This window comes from Hordeum vulgare, chromosome 2H (genome assembly GCF_904849725.1).
Source record: "Hordeum vulgare subsp. vulgare chromosome 2H, MorexV3_pseudomolecules_assembly, whole genome shotgun sequence".
Classification (NCBI taxonomy): domain Eukaryota; kingdom Viridiplantae; phylum Streptophyta; class Magnoliopsida; order Poales; family Poaceae; genus Hordeum; species Hordeum vulgare.
Genome location: NC_058519.1, coordinates 382,458,893 through 382,467,575, shown reverse-complemented (window position 1 = coordinate 382,467,575; position 8,683 = coordinate 382,458,893).

Sequence of the window (8,683 nt, the reverse complement as noted above, 5' to 3'; positions counted from 1 at the left end):
ACTATAGATGGTGTGGAATGTAGTGGAGGTTGCCAGACAAAAAGGAGAAGATAGTCACATTAACTAGGCATATCAATGAGCTGTGGAGATGCTCATCAATAGATATCAATGTGAATGAGTAGGGATTGCCATACAATTGATGCACTAGAGCTATGAGTATGTGAAAGCTTTTAAAGAAAACTAGTGGGTGTGCATCCAACTTGCTTGCTCACGAAAACCTAAGGCAATTTTGAGGAAGCCTATCATAGGATTATACAAGCCAAGTTATATAATGAAAATTTCCCACTAGCTATATGGTGGTGACAAAACGAGAGACTCTCAATCATGAAGATCATGGTGCTTAATATGCACAAGTGTGGAAAAAGTGGTAGCATTGTGCCTTCTCTCTTTTTCTCTCATATTTTTTTAATTTTGGGTGGGCTCTTTGGCCTCTTTTTTTTGGTGGGCTTCTTTGGCCTCTTTTATTTCCTCACATGGGACAATGCTCCATTAATGATGATCATCACACTTTCAACTCAAAACTTAGAGTAACGATGACTCTATATGGAATGCCTTCGGTAGTGTACCATGGCAATGATCTAGCATGGCATAGACATCAATGGAAACATCATGCTAGCTATTTTACGATCATGCAATGGAAATGTAGACGTGGTGGCACATGTCATGATGGTAGTTGCATGGCAATATATCCCGGAATGACTTTGAAAAAGCCATAGTGGGTAGGTATGGTGGATGTTTTGAGGGAGGCTAATGGTGGGTTTTGTGCACCGGGGAAAGTTGCACGACACTAAGAAGATAGTGATGGTGGAAGGTGAAAGTGCATCTAAACCATGGACTCAACATTAGTCATGAAGAACTCATATACTTGTTGCAAAAGTTCTATTAGTAATTGAAACAAAGCATTCAACGCATACTCCTAGGGGAAGGGTTGGTAGGTATAAACCATCGCGCGATCCCGACCGCCACGCAAAGGATGACAATCAATAGACTAATCATGCTCAGATTTCATCACATAGCGGTTCACCATAGGTGCATGCTACGAGAATCACTAACTTCAACACAATTATTTATAGATCCACATCACCTTACTAGCATGACTTTAATATTAACATAACCACAACTCAAAACTAACTGAGATGAATCAAACTTCTCTAACTATTCAATGCACATGAAGGTGGAAGTTTTCGTATCCCTTCGGATAACTACCCCTTTTGAGACTACTTTCAAAGCATAGATCAACTACCAAGCCACGCACCGCTGTGCTCTAAAAGATATAAGTGAAGCACATAGAGCAAAAGTATCTAGCTCAAAAGATATAAGTGAAGCACATGTGAGCTGAATTGTTTACCAAAAGATATAAGTGAAGCTCGACAAAATCACGGTATGTGCATGTCTCTTTCTCTAGGTGTGCAACAAGGATGATTGTGACACAACAAAAATAAAAGACTCCTATGATACAAGACGCTCCAAGCAAAAACACATAACATGTGGTGAATAAAAATATAGCCCCAAGTATCGTTACCGATGGATTGAAGACGAGAGAGGGGATGCCTTCCTGGGGCATCCCCAAGCTTAGGCTTTTACGGCATCCTTGAATCTCTTGGGGTGCCTTGGGCATCCCCAAGCTTGAGCTCTTGCCACTCTTTATCTCTTTGTCCATAAGAACTTCACCCAAAACTTGAAAACTTCACAACACGAAAGTTAAACAGAAACTCGTGATAACATTAGTACAAGAAAGCAAACCACCACTTCCTTAGGTATTGTAGAAAACTTAAATTCTACTTGTGATGATGTTGGGTTACTGTACTTTGAATCTTCCATGGCTAATACCCCCCGATAATGTCCATAGTTTCATCAAAATAAGCGACCAACACAACAAAAACAGAATCTGTTAGCAGCACACCAGTCTGTAGCAATATGTATATTTCGTATACCTCTGTACTTCAAAAATTATAAACAATTACGACAATCTGAAGAATTTTCGTAGCAATCCGAAGCAAAAAGAATCAACTCAAAAGCTCTTACAGGAAAAAAAAAATGAAAATTCTTTTCATGAGCAGAAAGTTTCTGTCTTTTCCAGCATGACCAAACGATCGTCCCCAAGACTAATCATAACGGTTTTTCTTGGCACAAACGCAATAATAAACACAAAAAACACAATCATAACAGAATTATGAAAGTGTGGAAAACACAAAATAGAAAGAAAATGATAGATTCGTTGGGTTGCCTCCTAACAAGCGCTTTTGTTTAACGCCCTTAGCTAGGCGAAAGTGATCGAATCACGTATAGTCATCTTTGGTGCTCAAACCATAGGTAGCCCTCATCATAGATTCATAAGGCAATCTTATTTTCTTTCTAGGAAAGTGCTCCATGCCCTTCTTCAAAGGAATTTGAAATCTAATATTCCCTTCCTTCATATCGATGATAGCACCAATAGTCCTTAGGAAAGGTCTACCAAGAATAATGGGACATGAAGGATTGCAATCTATGTAAAGTACAATGAAATCCACGGGTACATAGTTCTTATTTGCAACAATAAGAACATCATTGATCCTCCCCATGGGTTTCTTGACAGTAGAATCCGCAAGATGCAAATTGAGAGAACACTCTTCAATCTCATGAAAACCAAGAATATCACATCAAGACTTTGGAATCGCGGAAACACTAGCACCCAAATCACACAAAGCATTGCACTCATAGTTTTTGATCTTGATTTTGATATTAGGTTCCCACTCATCATGAAGTTTTCTAGTTATAGAGACTTCTAGTTCGAGCTTCTCTTCAAGAGATTTCATCATAGCATCTACGATATGCGCAGTAAAGGCTTTGCTTTGGCTATAAGCATGTGGAGAGTTTGCAATGGATTGCATCAAAGAAATGCATTAAAACAAGGAGCAATTATCATAATTGAATTCCTTGAAATCCAAAGTGGGAGTTTCATTACTACCCGAAATTTTGACTTCTTCTACTCCACTCTCCACACCTTTATCATCAAGATAGGTGGGCTCCGAATCATTGGGGCGTTTTTCAACCAAAGTGGATTCATATCCAGCCCCTCCATAAGTAGGTTTGACACGCCAAGCACTTTAAGATCTTCGTGATTTGCATCACTAGAACGCACCCTTTTAAACCATTCATGTCTAGCGCGAATTTGGGCGATTCTTTCTTTGCTCTCATTCATGGAGATACGCATAGCTTTCAAAGTTTCATCCAAGTTGACCTTGGGAGGAGCGCATCTAACTTTAAAAGCATCAATATCACAAGACATCCTATCAACGCTCTTAGCCAAATCGTCTATTTTGAATAGTTTTTCCTCTATGGACGCATTGAAAATCTTTTGAGAGTTGATGAACTCTTTGATATTACTCTCTAAATCAGAGGGTAATTTGTTGTGATTTCCATAAGTGTTGTTGTAGGAATTGCCATAATTGTTAGAGGAGTTACTAGGAAAAGGCCTAGGAACATAGTTTCCTCTTAAAGCATTATTGTTGTCAAAATTGTTCCTACCAACAAAATTCACGTCCAAACTAGCGTTGCTACTCTCAATCAAAGAAGATAGTGTCATGTCATTAGGATCTACGGTAGCGTTTATACTAGCAACCAAATTCATCAACTCATCCATCTTAGCACTAAGCGAGTTAATCTCTTCTATAGCGTGCACCTTTTTGCTAGCAGGCGACCTATCAGTGTGCCACTGAGAGTAGTTGGTCATGATATTGTCTAGGAGTTTTGTAGCATCTCCTAACGTGATTTCCATGAACGTTCCACCTGAGGCGGAGTCCAAGATATTGCGAGAAGCGAAATTCAAGCCAGCGTAAAAGATTTGTATAATCATCCACAAACTCAAGCCATGAGCGGGACAATTTCTAATCATAAGCTTCATCCTCTCCCAAGATTGTGCAACGTGTTCATGATCAAGTTGCTTGAAATTCATGATATCGTTACGTAAGGAGATGATCTTAGCCGGCGGAAAATACTTGGATATGTGAGCATCTTTGCACTTATCCCAAGAATCGATACTATTTTTAGGCAAAGAAGAAAACCAAGTTTTTGCGCGATCTCGCAACGAGAAAGGAAAAAGTTTCAAATTAATCGCGTCATTATCCACATCTCTTTTCTTTTGCATGTCACAAAGCTCAATGAAGGTATTGAGATGGGATGCGGCATCTTCACTAGGAAGGCCAGAGAATTGCTCTTTCATAACAAGATTCAGCAAAGCTACGTTGATTTCATATGATTCCGCACTAGTGGCGGGAGTAATCGGAGTACTAATAAAATCATTATTATTAGTGCTCGAGAAGTCGCAAAGTTTGGTGTTTTCAGCCATGATGACTTCAACAAACAAACAAGCACACAAGCAAGCAAGAAAACCGGCAAAGGCAAAAGAAAACGGCGAAGGCGAATGAAAACGGCAAATGTGAAGTGGGGGAGAGGAAAACGAGAGGCAACTGGCAACAAAAGTAAATGCAAGAGAAGAGTTTGTGAGACCTACTTGGATAGATCTTGATTTCTCCTCCCCGGCAACGGCGCCAGAAATACTTCTGCTACTGCAACAAAAGACCTTCCAACGGCGCCAGAAATACTTCTGATGTCAGTTGTGCTTCCCCGGCAACGGCGCCAGAAATAGGCACGTCGATGGGAGAATACTTGGCTTGATCTTTCTCCTGCGGCTACGCCTTAAGGGACTTCCTAGGCAAGTGTGCAAAGGATTCCCCCCGTGGCCTTGGAGCCTTGCGTTGGTGTTCCCTCGAGGCGGAAAGGGTGATGTTGCGTAGCGGTGGTAAGTATTTCCCTCAGTTTGAGAACCAAGGTATCAATCCAGTGGAGGAGTATCTCAAGATCCAGCACAAACACAAAAACTTGCTCCCAACGCTATGAAGGGGTTGTCAATCCCTTACAGATTGTTTGCCAAGTGAGAACTGAAAGCAACAAAGTAACAAAGCAAAGTAAAAGTGGAGATGTAAGCGATGGATGTGAATAGACCCGGGGGCCGTAGTGTTTACCAGTGGCTTCTCTCATGAAAGCAAGTAGACGGTGGGTGAACAAATTACTATCGAGCAATTCATAGAACCGCGCAAAGTCGTGATGATATCTATGCAATGATTATTTCTGTAGGCATCATGTCCAAAACAAGTAGACCGATATTGTCTGCATCTACTACTATTACTCCACACGTCGACCGCTATCCAACATGCATCTAGTGTATTAAGTCCATAAGAACAGAGTAACGCCTTAAGCAAGATGACATGATGTAGAGGGATAATCTCAAACCAATGATAAAACCCCCATCTTTTTACCCTTGATGGCAACTACTTGATGTGTGCCTTGCTGCCCCTACTGTCACTGGGAAAGGTCACCACATGGCAGAACCCAAAACCAAGCACTTCTCCCATTGCAAGAATCATAGATCTAGTTGGCCAAACAAAACCCAAGACTTGGAGAGACTTACAAGGATATCAAATCATGCATATAAGAAATCAGCAAAGACTCAAATATATATCATAGATAATCTGAACACAAATCCACAATTCATCGGATCTCGACAAACACACCGCCAAAGAAGATTACATCGGATAGATCTCCATGATGATCATGGAGAACTTTGTATTGAAGATCCAAGAGAGAGAAGAAGCCATCTAGCTACTAACTACGGATCCGTAGGTCTGAAGTGAACTACTCACGAGTCATTGGAGGGGCGATGATGATGATGAAGAAGCCCTCCAACTCCAAAGTCCCCTCCGGCAGGGTGCCGGGAAGGGTCTCCAGATGAGATCTCGCGGAAACGGAAGCTTGCGGCGGCGGAAAAGTATTTTCGAGGCTCCCCTGATTTTTTGCGGAATATTTGGGAATTTATAGGCCAAAGATCTAGGTCAGGGGCGGCCAGGGAGGCCACAAGCCTGCCCACCGCCGCCTCCCCCTGGTGGCGGAGTGGGGGCTCGTGGGCTCCGTGGATCCCACCTGGCTTGGCCCAAAGGCCCCTTGATCTTCTTCCGTTCGGGAAAAAATCATTTCAGGGTTTTTCTTCCGTTTGGACTCCGTTCCAAAATCAGATCTGAAAAGAGTCAAAAACATGGAAAAAACAGGAACTGACACTTGGCACTGAATTAATAAGTTAGTCCCAAAAAAGATATAAAAGGTACATAAAACAACCAAAGAAGACAAGATAACAGCGTGAAACCATAAAAAAATTATATATACGTTTGAGACGTATCAATAAGCCACTCTTCCACGCCTTTCGAGAATAGTGAAAGGACCAATATAGCGAGGAGCTAACCTTCCCTTGATCCCAAAAGGGTGTTCACCTCTCATTGATGTGATGCAAAGATAAGCCCTTTTGCCAGGTTGATAGACCATATCTTGATGATGACGGTCATATTGACTCTTCTGACGAGACTGAGCAACCTTCAGATTCTCATGAATAATGCGAACTAGATCTTCGGCATGTTGTATAATATCTGGACCGAAGAGTGATCGGTCTATTGAACGATGGCTCGAGAATTTCATATGAGCCAAGTGCAAAGCATACCTAGAAGTCAAGGGTGTACAGGAGAGTCAGGTTTCAATCATGTGGAACTTTGGGTTATGGGTCCACCATGTGGGCCGAGAGTAGGCAGAGGGGTGACATCTTGTACGGTATTGGTAGCAAGACATGTCAGAGGATAACATGTCAGTTATGTTGGCAACCACGTCGGTACCAAGGGCTGGGGACGAATAGAACCATTTTCCTGCTCGTTGAAATGAGGCGGACCAATAGGCAAAGTTCTCGTCCACCGACGGCTACCGGAATGTTATCCACAATAGTAACACGGTCTTACTGATAGAGTTGCATACCGAGATTTTTACCTAAGCAGGGAATTAACACTGCTTAGATAAGTTATGCCACAAGAAAGGTCAAACAAACCAATGGGAAGGAAAATGTGTTCACACACACAAGTTTTAGAGTATACCATTCCCGAGGAAAATAGAGTATGATATACATGGTAGGTCATCAAGTACCTAACCATCTTGATAAAAGGACAAGAAGAATCATGATGTTTACCCATACCATATGGTTTGGATAATTGATCAAGAACAATTTAGCATTGCGCTTCCAATGTTCCACTTGAAATTTAAAGTACCACATCCGTGCTTCGGGATAGCATCGACATGATCATCAGATAAAGGTGGGACTTATGGGTATACAAAGAGGAACCCTGAGGAACAACTTATAAAAATAAGCCATATAGTTTCCGCATGGAAGATGGCGAATCCTACAAATGGGAGGATTTATAACAATAGGTCCTTCGGCCCGGTGTGCTAGACAAGACATCACCGTACCGGGTTACATAAGACCAAAGTTATAATTATTGTGAAATGTTCCAACCATCATATATGCCCGAGATTCAGATCTGATTGGTGTCGGGACACCTCAGACTCAAGATGCCCGAGAAGAAAGATGAAGATACAAGAGTCTCATGATATGAGCTACACAAGCAATTCTTGAATCATGAGTTCGATTGTAAGACATATGAACACAATGTCAAGACATTCGTGCCCACATAGAATTCTTATGTCAAAATGCAACTGAGTTCTCATTTGGAAACCATCATCGAGGATATCAAGGCCCTTGTGTAAGCCTCGATTAGCTCTTAAGAAGAAGCTTATTTTCCTTGATCAAATTATTCACTAGCTTGGCATGCTAAGAGAAGTTATATGAAGTGAAGATAACAAATTTTCAAAACATATAACACTTCGCACATGCGTGAAAGCTTTGGTATTTCCCGAGAGGAAGCGAAACAAAACTTTCACATATTCACTGCGGAAAGAGTGCACGTGAACTTTGGGAAAACATTTATGCTATCAAACACATTCTTTATGAGCTAGGCACAAGTATAATCCTTTCAAGAGTTTCATCGTGGAACATGGAGAAGTTGAGGGTGTGGCTGATGGGCTGAGCAACAATCCCTCAAGATTTCGACGGGGATGAATTTCCAAAATTATAATATCAAGGAGATAGCATTTGTGAGATCAAATGGTACAATGTCGTATGCTCGTGGGAACAACAACAATTAAACAGTGGTCAAAGGGTGCACTCGGAAATACAGACGTAGTAGCACAACCAATGTCAAAAATGCCGAGTCAACACCCAACTCACAAAGAATGAAACAATCAGTTGTTAACCTCAAGGCAATAGGGTTGCCAGAAGTATTGGAATCACACATCAGAGTTCACTTGTTGGTATTCCAGTTTGAAACAACACGGGACCAAGAAATGAATGGTGATGTCGAGAAGTATCACTATATCAAGAATCCTTAAGAGGTGCAATGATGCTCACAACATTCTTGACAGAAAATATAGTAATACTCCAAGGTAGAAGAAAACATAAGCTGGATAGCAAGGAACTTAAGGGACAACACAAAACATGAACAAGTTTGTGTTGGAGGGAAGGTAAACAATGATGTCGATGATAATACAAATCATCGAGGGGCAAGGATGGTATTTCTCACCACACATTCGATTGAGACGCTAGAAGAGCTCAGAATGTTGATGGTGACCACAACACATTTGTCGAGGAGCTTCACGAAGATGTAATCGATCAGCAACGACATCAAGCAAAGGAATCGTGAAGCTAAAGGTTGTCGGAATCCACAAATAAGACTGCTAGCTCCGAATCGAGATTGCCTTTCAAGACAACCATCAAGAT